Here is a 12,925-nt window from a genome sequence, read left to right on the forward strand (position 1 = left end):
CACTGGCCGAACGCTGCTTCGAACTCCTCGACAAAGAACCTGGACCTCCGCCAGTCTGCAAGGACATGGGGTGGTTCCAGGGCAATGTTAAGATAATTGCCTGCGAAGACGAGCGCTCTGTAAAGCTTTATAAAGCGGCGGTAGCGCAGGTCGGCGAGGTCAATGCTGGGGCGAAACTCGTCGCAGTCGACTGGAGCGAGGTGCCCAGCAGACCGAGGGCCAGAATTTGGGTGCCGGCTACCTTTAAGGAGCCAGAACGCATCCTCAAGATGCTGCAGAGATGCAACCCAGGACTACCAACCTCAGATTGGAAGGTAGCCAGGTAGGTTGAGACGACACAAGGGCCGACTAACCAGGCAGTGCTCGTTCTCAATAAAGAGTCGCTGGCCCCGATAGAGGCAGCAAAAGGAGAGCTAAACTTCGGCTTCAGCTCGGTCACCATCAAGGTGTACAAATCGGACGCGGCGGCCGCGGCGCTTCCTGTCGTCAACCCAGACGTGCAGGATGTCGCTGCGGAGATCGAAGCGCCTGACGACGAGCTAAAGCCAGACCAGGAAAGATTCTCCTCAGAGACAGAGCTGATGCTCGACTTTGAGTCAATGTGCCGAGAGAGAGTCTCAGATGACTCGGACGCGGACATCACGGTGGTGGAGAATCTTGAAGATGGTCCTAAGGATCCTTCAAATAAATCTCCACCACTGTAAAACAGCATCGGCTGCTCTCATACTCCGCCTAGACGCAAGCGGAGCCGACGTAGTCCTGATCCAGGAGCCTTGGGTGGTAGGAGGCAAGGTCTGTGGATTGGGGACGAGGGAATTCAAGATCATTGTATCCCAAAATGAAGGTAAAATCCGTACCTGCATACTTGCTAGAAAGCACCTAAATATCTTTCTGCTCCATAATTATAGCGATGGCGATAACACGGCGGCAAGCCTATAACTAAAAGGGAATCATCTCAGGCTGGTGGCGTCCTATATGGCCCACGAAGAGGATGATCCTCCGAACGACCTTGTTCGCAAAATAGCCAGCGACAGCGAAAGGACGGACAAAGACCTACTTATAGGTTGCGATGCCAACGCCCACCACACCCAATGGGGGAGCACGGACACGAATGTAAGGGGTGAGTCACTGTTCAGCTTCATCCTGAACTCAAATTTATTCATATGCAATCGGGGTAACGACCCCACATTTATAATTAAAAATCGGCAGGAGGTCATTGACCTCACGCTAGTGTCAAGCAAACTGCTGGACACAATCAAGAGCTGGAGAGTCCTAGGAGACCACTCCTTCTAGGACCACAGGTATATCGAGACGATATTATCCTTCGATATTCCCAAACCAACCGACTATATCAACCCCAGAAAAGCCAACTGGGAAAAATATAACACAACCCTGGAGGAGCTACTCCCTCCTAACGCCCCTAATTGCCCGAACACGGAAGACAACCTAAACCGTCTTGTGAACAGGTTTACGGATGCGTGCAACAAAGCCTTCAAGGCAGCATGCCCTTCTACCAGACCAAGGGGGAAAAAGAAAGCCCCCCTTGTGGTCTAAGCAACTAGACACCCTTCGTAGAACTTTTAGGACTCTATTCAATAGAGCCACAAGAACTAAGGAGGATACTCACTGGGCAGACTATAAAACCAGTCTAGCACTATACAAAAAGGAAACGAGGAAGGCTAAAAGAGCCTCCTGGCAAAAATTTTGCTCCGAAATCGAGGTAACTTTGGAGGCCGCAAGACTCCGGAAAGTTCTCTCAAAAACTACCCCCTCGGTAGGTTACCTCAAAAAGAATGATGGCACGTGGACCAACTCTAGTGAGGAGTCCCTACACATTCTGCTCGACACGCATTTCCCCGGATGCACATCCACCGAGCCGTCACCCCTCCCAGGAGAGGGATCGGTAGAATCGATGGACCATTTCCTTACAAAACGGAACATAAGTTGGGCAGTAAACAGCTTCAACCCGTTTAAATCGCCAGGCCCGGACCAGGTAATCCCGGCCCAACTTCAGAAGGCCGGGGAGACGGCCATCAACTGGCTACATAGTATATTCAGGAAGATACTGGCGGTATGTACAATACCGCAAGCGTGGCTTAAAGCTAGGATAGTTTTCATCCCTAAAGCAGGCAAAGCCTCACACTCAACCCCGAAAGACTTTAGACCAATCAGTTTATCGTCTTTCCTACTCAAAACCTTTGAGAGACTTATCGGGTTACAATTACGGACTACCATAAGTCCCCAGCTGTACTCAAGTGCGCAGCATGCCTACCGGAAAGGAAAATCCACGGAAACGGCACTTCACGAAGTGATCTCGAGTGTAGGAAAATCCCTGCATCTCAAAGAATACTCACTAAAAGCTTTTCTCGATATCGGGGGAGCCTTCAACAACGTCACACCGGGCGCCATTACAGAAGCCCTGACTGACCTGGGGGTGGACCGTCACTTGGTGATGCTCATTGATCAATTGCTCACACGCAGGACGGTGACATCATCGATGGGATCGTCCACCCAGTCAAGGTATGTCAACAGAAGAACCCCGCAAGGGGGAGTTCTGTCTCCTCTTATATGGAACATTGCAGTCAATAAGATTCTATGCGACCTGGAAGAGGGGGGCTGTAAAGTAGTGGCATACGCGGATGACGTTGCAATTATCTTTGCGGGGAAATACCCCCAAACACTATGCGACCTAATGACCGCAAAGCTTGCTCGATTGTCCGAATGGACAGAATCGTGCGGATTGGGACTAAATCCCTCGAAAAGGGAACTCGTGTTATTCACAAAAAAATACAAGGTCCCGCCCCTCAACCCCCCAACACTAAACGGATACAGGCTCTCCTTCAGCGACAGTGCCAGTTACTTAGGGTTGGTAATTGACAAAAAGCTTAGCTGGAACCTGAATGTCAAGGATAGAGGCAACGACAGCACTCTATACTTGCAAAAAAGCTATCGGCCTAAAGTGGGGAATGAACCCAAGCATAGTCCGATGAATATATCTGGCAATAGTCAGACCTATAATACTCTACGGAGTTACTGTCTGGTGGCCTGCGCTAACAAAAAGGACAATCACCAATCAGCTGGGCAAGGTTCAGCGAACAGCCGCCCTCTGCATCAGTGGAGCTCTTCGAACTACACCAAATGATGCGCTAAACGCCATGTTATGCCTTCAGAGCCTTGACTTTGCAGGAAAGGAGCGGGCAGAAATGGCAGCAATACGTCTTAGGGACTCTGAGCAATGGGTACCCCAGAACATAGGTCACTCATCTATACTAAATAAAAACAACATGGTCCCAGCAAGAACGGACTATCAAGTTCCAATGGAGCACACGGAGACTCCATTCAGCATAATCATCCCTCATAGAGACGATTGGCTCGAGGGACTCCCCGGCCCAGACGGGGCCATAAGCATCTTCACGGATGGCTCAAAACTGGACGGCAGGGTTGGAGGAGGAATCTACTCTGAACAACTTAACATAAGGCAATCTTTCAGGCTTCCGGATCACTGTAGCGTCTTCCAAGCTGAAGTTACAGCAATCAGGGAGGCTCTGTACTGCCTTCACACGGTTACCACCACGGCAACCAATCTAAACATCTACAGCGACAGCCAAGCTGCGATTAGATCACTTAACGCGATCTCCTCGAACTCGGCTACTGTGGCGAAGTGCCGCAGATCTCTTCACGAGATGGCTCAGCAATTTGCTATCAGCCTTATATGGGTCCCGGGTCACCGGGATATCGAGGGCAACTGCATAGCGGACGAGCTGGCCAGATCTGGCACTACAACCCCCCTCTCCAAGATAAGGAGGATATTTGTATGCCTATGGCCACCTGCAAGCTCATCATAAAAGAGCAGTACACGCGACTGATAGACAACAAGTGGCAAATAGGGCCACGTTGTCGCACAGCTCGGCAAACATGGCCGACCATAGATAAGAAGCGCACCTCAGAGCTCTGCAAACTAGGCAGGGAAAGGTGCAGCGCAGTCATACGTTCCCTCACAGGACACTGGCTAGTAGGCACCCATGCAAACAGGCTGGATGCCCCATACAATGATTTCTGCCGCAGCTGCAGAGACGAGGACGAGGAGGAAACAGTGGAACCCCTGTTCTGTTCCTGTCCAGCTCTCAGCAGAAGGAGGCTGCATCACTTGGGCTCTGCCTTTCTGAACGACATCTCGGAGATGTCCACGCTGTGTCCCAGAAAGATCGTCAACTTTATAAGGGCATCTGGATGGGACAACTGTTGACATGAAGTCTCATCTGCAGGGAGGGAATGATCCCAAGCGGTATCACAACGGGCCGAAACCGGCCTAAGTGTGCTGGGCTCCGAGCGAGCTTGGCGGCCGTCTCTACCTAACCTACCTAACCTATGTATAGAGCAAGGTATGATTTTAGAAAAAATATCTAGAGTTTTATCATTTAATCAGTCCTGTTGGCTGAAACCTTATAAAACTATCGGTGATAATGTGAACTAACTTCGATCTCAATCCTCCTTCTCAACCATGTAAAATCCTCTCAAATCGATCCTTCGCTCATTTATATTCTCTCTCCTCCCTCTTACTGTCAATGAACCTGTTTTTACGATTGGTCCCGTTTTGTGATTCAAACAACCCTCAAACAGGTAGGTCATCCCTTTGCAATGAATCTAATGTGATAGTTTAGAGGTATTTTTTAAGTGTTTCCTGAAAAACGATTTCGATTCCCTTGAACCTTTCTACTTTCTCTATAATTTATTTTCCTCCTTTGTGTACCTAACACTGTCCCATAGCAAAGTGCCTATATAATAACTACTCACAGCTAACAGCTAGTACATAAACTAGTAATCTTTCAACAACGATGGATGACCTCGAAATCATTTTTATCGATTCCCAACCGGAATCAACCATAAATCTGGACTCTCAGCCGAGCTCCGTAGACCTGTCCTTGATTTTTGGGATTAAGACCCAAACCTATCTCGAGAGCAAACTTGACCTGGTTGAGTGACATTAAATGGGATGATGACGACGATGACCCAAGGAATGCAACGCCTAATAATGATAATCCATCATACATTTTCCCGGATGATGACAACATTTTCGATTTAGTAGATGATCAGGATGATGATAAAAGATCTCAACTCCAGGAACTACTTCGGGACGAAGATGATGATGACTTAATTGCTGCGGTAAAATTAGCTGAGGCGAAATTTTTATAATACGAATACATATTTATATAATAAGAATATTTTATATATTTTTCTAAAAATAATATATACATATGTATATAATAAATATAACACATTTAACCAATATTTATTTTAAATGTTTTCTGTTTTACTTTTGATTGGTTGAATTTCACTTCCCCTTATTACAAGAGAATCATAGGATTCGTTTGAAACAGGTTTCTTCCAAGTGAGGATTACACAAAAAGAATAAGTGGATTTCAGGTAGAAACCTTTCCCTCATATTATTAGATTGACCCAGTAGGAATCGTTTGAAACAGGTTTGTGAGCAGGTACTGTTGTTTTGGATATAAAAGATTAAGAAGGTGTTTGGCGGGGCCTAAAAAGATACCATTTAAAAAGGAAACCCTTAGTCCTGTTTCAATAGTGAAAGTGGTTAGTTCGATACAAAAAAAAAAAAATAAATAAATAAAACTTAAAATGGCATCAAAAGTTCAGTGCAACATGTGTGATAAGTCCGTTGACTTTTCAGAGTTTCAATCTCATTATGAGAGATGCTCTGATTTGCGTAATAATGTGGAGTGTGACCTTTGCTCTAAGTCCATCGACTTAATAGAGTTTGATAGTCATTATGAAGCATGCTTGGGACCTAGGAATGCTTTTGAGATTCTTATGAGCAAAGGATCTAATTCAAGTGATCTTCAAGGTCCTTCAACGTCAGGAGCTTCAAAACGGCCCCGATTGGATACTCCGATGGACCTAAGGATTATTGACTGTTCAATTTCGGTGAAAGTTACCCTTCGTCTATGGAAAGACGCCATATGATGTCGGACAAACATAAGAATGCAAGAGCAGCTCAACTAGAGGAAAATGAAAACGTTATTTTAATTTCAACGGAGTCGCGATTTCCTTTAAAATCATATCGTGTTCACTCAAATAAAAGTGAACAGATTGATTTAAAAGAGTTTTTTCATGATTGCAAAAATGATATTATCAATTTATTGCGTCACTGCATGAGTGAGTACAGATCCATAAAATACAATTTAAAAGTATATGGATTATACGTTAAAAACACTGATGATGAAAGCTTAACAGAAACAATGAAGCATTTCATTACTCCATACAAACCAATATATGAAAACGAGCTGATTGATGATCATCTAAATGATACCATAGAAAATTTGATAACTCTCAGCAGTGAATTCCAGGAGAAGGATTCAGGTTGGGCAATAAAGTGTTTTAAATATTTTGAACTTACCATGATAAAACTAGAGCATATCGCTGCAAACAGGTTTATCCAAGCTCCCAAAAAAATTAAGTCACGAAATGCACTCATAAATGTTAAAAATGACGATGATTTTTGTTTCAAGTGGTGTGTTTTAGCATCATTAGCCTATGGAACACACCTTAAAACTATATATCAAACAGCAGCATTAAAAAAAATTTCCCGAGATAAGTTAACAATACCATCATCCTATCGATGCGGAAACATACGGCAAGACATCATTTATTATGAAGGAGTAAGATTAAATTTTTCCGGAATTGAGTTTCCAATAACAAGCAAAGGAATTAAGCGATTCGAATCAGCAAATGAGGATTTTAGCATCAATGTTTATGAAGTCGATGAGAATGGAAAAAACGTTGTGGGACCCACAGTGAGGACTAAGAAAATTCGGACTCACCACATAAACTTGCTTGGAATTAATAGTGATAATATGCAAATGATGCATTATGCATATATAACGTGCATGAGAAAATTATGTTATTCACAACATAGTAAATCCCATAATACTGCATATTTTTGCGAGAACTGCTTGCAATTTTATAGTACAACAAATACTATACATGACACTAAAGAGTGTGGAAAAGTTGCTGCTTTGTATCCTGAACCTAATACCAAAACTGTATTCAAAAGTTTTTCTAAAAAACTATCTCCACCAGTAGTAATTTATGCTGACATCGAAGCAGTTTTGGAAAATAAATCGATATAAATCTTAATGATCCATCAAAATCATCAACTACTATGGCACAGAGGCATACAGCATGTGCAGCATCATTTTATATTGTACATAAATACAATGAACATCTAAATGAGATGTGGACATACGAAGGTAAATATTTTAACATTCCAGCAAAGGCAATAAACTCATAAACATTATGATTTCGTTATTTCAGGACCTATAAAAAACCAATCTACCAGTTTAACATTTGGGATGAGGATTACCAGGAACACGGTGTTTGCTATGCCTGCGAGAAACAAATTTCTGATGATGATCGAGAAAAATTCTTTGATCAGTTTACAGGACAATATGTAGGTCCTATTCATAAGCTGTGTAAACAGACATTTAGATTAAGCGATCCCTTTTTCCCGGTAGTTTTTCATAACTTGTCTCGTTATGATATACATTTATTTGTTACATCAATATAAGATGAAGTAAGACCCATTCCTTGCAATAAAGAGTTATATATTGCGTTAACTCAAATTTGTAAGCTCGATGAATCTTATCTTCATCAATATAAAATTAGATATATAGATTCAAATAGATTTTTAAATTCAAGCTTAGAAAAACTCGCTAGTTATATGAACATAGCGAATTTTAAAATTTTGAAAACTAAATATCAAGGTGAAAAATTTGATATGCTACGACGAAAGCGAGTATTTCCCTATGATTATTTGGATAGTTTTGAAAAATTTGATGAATCCCTGCTTCCTTCGCGAGATAATTTTTATAATTCACTGAATGATGACGAATGTAGTGTTGAAGACTACAACTTTGCTCAGAAGGTTTTAATTTAATTTAAATCTATTTGCATTTAATTGCAAATCTATTAGAGATTATTTAAAATTATATTTGGAAAGCGATGTTTTAATTCTTGCTGATGTATTTGAGAATTTTAGGAGTCTTTGTTCCCGAGTGTACAGGTTAGACCCCATTAATTATGTTACTGCTCCTTCAGTTTCATGGGATGCAATGTTAAAATACACAAGGGTAGAATTAGAACTTGTTAGTGATCCTGACATTTATAATTTTTTAAAAACTGCTGTTCGTGGAGGGTTGTCCCAATGTACTCAACGGATTGCAACAGCAAATAACAAATATTTAAATAATAAATTTAAGCCTACCGAACCCATAAATTTCCTTTCATATATTGACGCCAACAACTTATATGGATGGGCTATGAGTCAACCCCTTCCATTTTCTAATTTTAAATTTCTAAGAAACGATGAAATTTCATCTTTCAACGTTCTTAGCATATCGGCATCTAGTGATGTTGGATATATTTTAGAAGTAGATATGCGATATCCTGATGATATTCATAATAAGCATAATAGTTTACCTTTTTGCCCCGAAAATAAGATTGCACCAGGAGCAAAGCAGACAAAACTAATAGCTGACTTAACTGATAAAAAGAACTATATAATCCATTTGAAGCAGCTGCAGTTATGTATAGAGCAAGGTATGATTTTAGAAAAAATATCTAGAGTTTTATCATTTAATCAGTCCTGTTGGCTGAAACCTTATATTGACCTCAATACATCTCTTAGAAAATTAGCTAGCAATGACTTTGAGATAAACTTTTACAAATTAATGGTTAATGCCGTTTACGGCAAAACAATGGAGAATGTAGAAAAACGTCGTGAGGTTGCATTAGTTAAGCATTATGATTCAAGACAAAACTCAGCAGGGTTTAGACAACGCATAGCAAGACATAATTTCCACAGTGTTGAAATCTTTGGAGATAATTTGGCTGCCATTGAATCAACTAAGTCCCGATTTTTTTATGATAAGCCCATATACATTGGAGTTAGTGTATTAGAACTTTCAAAATGGTTAATGTATGACTATTTCTATAATTTTCATTCTGTAAAATGTCCATCATCAAAAATACTCTATATGGATACAGATTCATTTATTATATCATCAGAAGAAGATTTTTATGATTTAATTAAATTCAATCCTAATCGCTTTGATACATCCAATTACCTAGCCGCAAACAGATTCGGTATCAATCTCGCTAATAACAAAGAGCTTGGATTAATGAAAGACGAAAATGCAGGAAAAATAATGACGTCGTTTGCAGGATTAAAAGCGAAAGCATACTCATATTTAATTGCTAAAGATGATAACACTGACTATAACGTAAAAATGGTTAAAGGCGTAAAAAAGTCAGTAGTGAAACGATTAACTCATACTCATTATATTGAATGCATTAAACATAAAAAAGTTATTAGAAGTAGAGGTCATAAAATGTATACTGAAATTGTAAATAAGATAAGTCTAAATTATAAGGATGACAAAAGATTTATATTACCTGATAATATTTCAACATTAGCTCATAATCACTATGAAATTAAAAATATTTTAGGTGCTAGTAATAATACACAAAATATGGTATAAGTAAATTTAACATTATATTATTATTATTTTTTAATTTGTGTATAATTAAAACTATATTTCAATGTAAAAAATACACAAAAATAAATTAAATCTGATAAATATTTTGCGTGCTTAATTATTTTAATATACTCTTTTTATCTATCCATGAATTGTGTGTTTCATCGAAACCTAACCATTTAACAAAAACTTGTTCTTTTTTCCTTCTGAGTATTTTTTCCACTAAGAAAGCATTTTCATCTTTAACTTTTTGGAGTTCTTGATCATAAAATGAGCCTTTGATCATTTCCCCCTTATAGTCCTCCAGTTCATATGTTACAGGATTAGTAGACTTTACTTTTTAAATTTTAAAAACTTCGGTTGTCCAGTTTGGATCATAGCCCTTTGTAAAAATACCTTTATATTTACTTATTCCAACAGGATCACCAATGGAAAACTTGTGTTTAGGAAATACCTTACAAATATTATAAGCTGTTTTCAAAATAAACTCTTCATTTTGTTTGTTTACATCTATAGGCTTCATTTTTATAGTACGGTGATATGAATTATTATAATATTTTAGTAAGTCATGCAAGGTATAAATCCACGTATGATTAACCTGCATACTAAAGATTTTCCACATACGATTTTTTAATGTTCTATTAAAACGTTCACAAATAGATGCCTTAAGGTGTGTATATGTATGGTAATGGTTAATGTTATTCTTTTTCATTAACTCTCCGAAGGCTACATTAAAAAACTCATTTCCTTGATCAGATTGAATATTTTTAGGTTTATGTTTAGATATTTTTAATATTTTCTTCAATGCTGATAAAACATCTAAAGCTGTTTTAGACTTAACAGGAACTGCATATGCATACTTCGAGAACGTGTTAATTACTGTCAGCAAGTACCTATATCCTTTGTTTCCCTTATAAAAGGGTTTCATTTCAACTAAATCGATTTGCCACGTGTCATTAATTCCCTTTTGTACGAATTTACGACGAATAAAATTTCTTCTAGCTGGCTTATGTATTTCATTAACAACTTGTTGCTTACTCATTTTTAATATAATTTTTATTTTCTATTGTTATGTTGGGATGATTGCTTATTTAAAAGTGTTTGCTTATACTCAAGAACATCGCGTTTTATTTGTTTACACATTTTTTTGGAAATTTCCAAGCATAAACGGGTTAAATCTATTTGCACATTTCTATCATAAGTACCGTCTAAATCAGCTAGTTGAACATCAAATTTTTGTAAGGCTGCACACTTAGGAAAAATATTATTATAGTAGAGGTATATGATTTGTTGCTTAAGTAAAAATGTGGTAAAAAGTGTCTAATCTTAAAAACGATCTTCAGGACTCACTATCAAATTCAATTTTATTTCCAAACTGATTTATTATAAACACATACTGCTTATCTGATTTTCGAAATCTAAAATTGCACTTAATTGTGGGCAATAATGGATGGTTTATAATTGTATCAGGCATCAAAAAATCATACTAATCAAGTTTCAATTGGATATACTCCTTGTATGAATTGCATCCATTCATCTTTATCTAAACCGACGAAATTGTTTTTGCTTTGCTGCATCCATATCATTGGAGTGAATTTTCTTGTAGTTGAAAAAACGCATTTAAGTTTTAAATTATTTACTACATAATATTCGAGACCGAAAATGACTTCGTGATCCTGCTTCTTTCTAGTGGACCTAATTCTTTTTGATTGAAGCGTGTCCATTTGGGTTGAATGCTTTTGTTAAACTAAGAACTCTTACTGACTTGGGCTGTATATAAAGGAGAAAGGCATCAACGACTCAATCAGTTTCTTAAAAAATCTCAAACCAACATGAACACAATCGACAGGAATTCAAGCGTTATAGTTGATATTCAATATCTCTTTGGAAATAATAAGCAACTTTTTATTAAGGAGATGTCGTTTATGCAAACCGGAACAGTAACACCAAACTTCTTTCATTTCAAACCTCCATATCATCTCAATGGATTGGATAATGAAATGATTAAACAACAAAATATTAATCGTCAAACCATAAATGGAGTGGAATGGTCAGATGGTGAAATATCATATTTAAGTTTAGGTGAAATACTTTCACCATACTTTCACCGTCATTGTACGTGGTGAAATTAAAAAAAAAAAGTTTTTATCTAAGTATTTAACAAATAATATTATTGATATCGATATAGGAAAACGTCTCACATTTTATCCAAATTTTTTTACAAACTGTAGAATCCACAAAAAAATTCCTCTTAGCTGTGCTCTAAATAATTTATTTAAGCTATTTGTTATCTTGGAAAATTCTAACTACGCTATCTACTGTAATGGTGACTCATATGTTTAGATTTTCAGTTTATATTAAGCACTTGTAGTAACTAGTTGTTTAAAATGGATTCATTTAAGCGTTTGTTTGAAAAGGATCCGCACAAAAGCGGATACACACAAGTTGTTTATTGCAATTATTGCGGATCTGATAATCACTTAGAAAAAAACTGTTAGAAAACATTTATAAAATATTAATAAATAAAACATAACCAAAAATGTTTAAGCAATTTATACATCCTTTTACAATGCCTTTTTGCGGACCTTCAGGATCTGGTAAGACAACGTTTTTAGAAAATTTAATAAACAAAAGGAATGATTTGCTGAGCAATTCAATTAATTTGGTGTTATAGAGAGGTGCATGCTTAACCAAATTTTAATACCATCGAATACTAAAAAGCAGTTCCCGAAAAAATTGAAAATTAAAATCATGAGCCTATTCTTTTCATACTAGATGACTTAATGATTGGTGCATTTAATAAAAATGTCTGTGAGCTATTTACAAAAGGATCACACCACAGGAATTTATCCGTAATAGTAGTCATACAAAATATATTTGATAAATCATCACATACTCGAGATATTTCACTAAACACAAAATACATCGTTGCGTTCAAAAATCCTAGAGATAAGCTTCAATTTCAATGCTTAGCAAGACAAATTTATCCTGAAAATTCTCAGGAGCTCTTCAGAATATACAAAGAGGTGACAGATGAACCACATGGTTATTTACTTATTGATCTTACTCAGGGAATAAATGATCTACTTAGATTTCGTACACATATTTTTAATTCTGAGTATACAGTTTGCTTTTCAGATGAAAATGGTTTACAAAATGAATCTAAATCGACTGAAAGCGAACAAACATTTATTGTATGTGCTCAAAAGGGCAAATAATAAACTTCGAAATGCAATTATAAGTAATTGTGACATTGAGTTAGTAAAAGCGTTAGTGGAGATAGTGTTGAATACTCTACGAGGAAATCATAAGATAAAAAAGAAACTATATGCTCTAAAAAAGTATAAACATGCATTCCGTCTTATTTC

This window comes from Drosophila persimilis, unplaced genomic scaffold, assembly GCF_003286085.1.
Source record: "Drosophila persimilis strain 14011-0111.01,24,50 unplaced genomic scaffold, DperRS2 tig00000477-arrow-pilon, whole genome shotgun sequence".
In the NCBI taxonomy this organism is placed as follows: Eukaryota; Metazoa; Arthropoda; class Insecta; order Diptera; family Drosophilidae; genus Drosophila; species Drosophila persimilis.